Below are 2,500 nucleotides of genomic sequence, written 5' to 3' on the forward strand. Positions count from 1 at the left end.
GGCGGCCCGGAGGGGCGACCAAATGCCGCTGCGAGCTCCAGTAGAGTACCCAGCGTGTCAAGAAAAGAGAAAAAAAAATGACAAAGTCCCAACGGGGAGAGTTTAAAAGTGTATCCGGCGGGCCTGGAGGCCCGAGGCGGCCCGGAGGGGCGACCAAATGCCGCTGCGAGCTCCAGTAGAGTACCCAGCGTGTCAAGAAAAGAGAAAAAAAAATGACAAAGTCCCAACGGGGAGAGTTTAAAAGTGTATCCGGCGGGCCTGGAGGCCCGAGGCGGCCCGGAGGGGCGACCAAATGCCGCTGCGAGCTCCAGTAGAGTACCCAGCGTGTCAAGAAAAGAGAAAAAAAAATGACAAAGTCCCAACGGGGAGAGTTTAAAAGTGTATCCGGCGGGCCTGGAGGCCCGAGGCGGCCCGGAGGGGCGACCAAATGCCGCTGCGAGCTCCAGTAGAGTACCCAGCGTGTCAAGAAAAGAGAAAAAAAAATGACAAAGTCCCAACGGGGAGAGTTTAAAAGTGTATCCGGCGGGCCTGGAGGCCCGAGGCGGCCCGGAGGGGCGACCAAATGCCGCTGCGAGCTCCAGTAGAGTACCCAGCGTGTCAAGAAAAGAGAAAAAAAAATGACAAAGTCCCAACGGGGAGAGTTTAAAAGTGTATCCGGCGGGCCTGGAGGCCCGAGGCGGCCCGGAGGGGCGACCAAATGCCGCTGCGAGCTCCAGTAGAGTACCAAGCGTGTCAAGAAAAGAGAAAAAAAATGTGACAAAGTCCCAACGGGGAGAGTTTAAAAGTGTATCCGGCGGGCCTGGAGGCCCGAGGCGGCCCGGAGGGGCGACCAAATGCCGCTGCGAGCTCCAGTAGAGTACCCAGCGTGTCAAGAAAAGAGAAAAAAAAATGACAAAGTCCCAACGGGGAGAGTTTAAAAGTGTATCCGGCGGGCCTGGAGGCCCGAGGCGGCCCGGAGGGGCGACCAAATGCCGCTGCGAGCTCCAGTAGAGTACCCAGCGTGTCAAGAAAAGAGAAAAAAAAAATGACAAAGTCCCAACGGGGAGAGTTTAAAAGTGTATCCGGCGGGCCTGGAGGCCCGAGGCGGCCCGGAGGGGCGACCAAATGCCGCTGCGAGCTCCAGTAGAGTACCAAGCGTGTCAAGAAAAGAGAAAAAAAATGTGACAAAGTCCCAACGGGGAGAGTTTAAAAGTGTATCCGGCGGGCCTGGAGGCCCGAGGCGGCCCGGAGGGGCGACCAAATGCCGCTGCGAGCTCCAGTAGAGTACCCAGCGTGTCAAGAAAAGAGAAAAAAAAAATGACAAAGTCCCAACGGGGAGAGTTTAAAAGTGTATCCGGCGGGCCTGGAGGCCCGAGGCGGCCCGGAGGGGCGACCAAATGCCGCTGCGAGCTCCAGTAGAGTACCCAGCGTGTCAAGAAAAGAGAAAAAAAAAATGACAAAGTCCCAACGGGGCCAGTTTAAAAGTGTATCCGGCGGGCCTGGAGCCACGAGGCGGCCTTAAAGTGCTGGGAAATGCGACGTGGAGTGGCGCTGTCCAGCCTTTAAAAGTGTATCCGACAGGCCTGCAGCCCCGAGGCGGCTTTAAATTGCTGGGAATTGCGACGTGGAGTGGCGCTGCGACGTGGAGTGTCGCTGTCCAGCCTTCGGTGCTGAACCGCAAGCCCGCCGAGCGAATGAACACGACGCACGGACGGCCGGTGGCACGTCATAGAGCGGTTTAAAATACAAGAGGGACGGCCGGAAGCCCCTCCGGCCCCGCTGTAAAGTGTGTGAAAACGAGGGCGGGACCCCCGGCGCCCTAAAGCGGCTCGGCGTTGCGAGGAGAGCCGCTGCAAAGTGTGTGAATTTCACGCGGGAGGCTGGCGGCTCGCTGCCCGCTTTGCCCGGCTTTGAAACACGCCGCAAAGTGTATTAAATGAGGGCGGGAGGAAGGCCGCTCGCTGCCCGCGCTGCCCTGCTTTGAAACACGCCGCAAAGTGTATTAAATGAGGGCGGGAGGAAGGCCGCTCGCTGCCCGCGCTGCCCTGCTTTGAAACACGCCGCAAAGTGTATTAAATGAGGGCGGGAGGAAGGCCGCTCGCTGCCCGCGCTGCCCTGCTTTGAAACACGCCGCAAAGTGTATTAAATGAGGGCGGGAGGAAGGCCGCTCGCTGCCCGCGCTGCCCTGCTTTGAAACACGCCGCAAAGTGTATTAAATGAGGGCGGGAGGAAGGCCGCTCGCTGCCCGCGCTGCCCTGCTTTGAAACACGCCGCAAAGTGTATTAAATGAGGGCGGGAGGAAGGCCGCTCGCTGCCCGCGCTGCCCTGCTTTGAAACACGCCGCAAAGTGTATTAAATGAGGGCGGGAGGAAGGCCGCTCGCTCGGTCGGGGGGGGGGGGGTGTTTGAAAATATGACAGAGTGTCAAATGAATGGCGGTCAATGGGGGAAAAATGTTTGAAAATATGACAGAGTGTCAAATGAATGGCGGTCAATGGGGGAAAAATGTTTGAAAATATGAC

This window comes from Doryrhamphus excisus, unplaced genomic scaffold (assembly GCF_030265055.1).
Source record: "Doryrhamphus excisus isolate RoL2022-K1 unplaced genomic scaffold, RoL_Dexc_1.0 HiC_scaffold_34, whole genome shotgun sequence".
Classification (NCBI taxonomy): Eukaryota; Metazoa; Chordata; class Actinopteri; order Syngnathiformes; family Syngnathidae; genus Doryrhamphus; species Doryrhamphus excisus.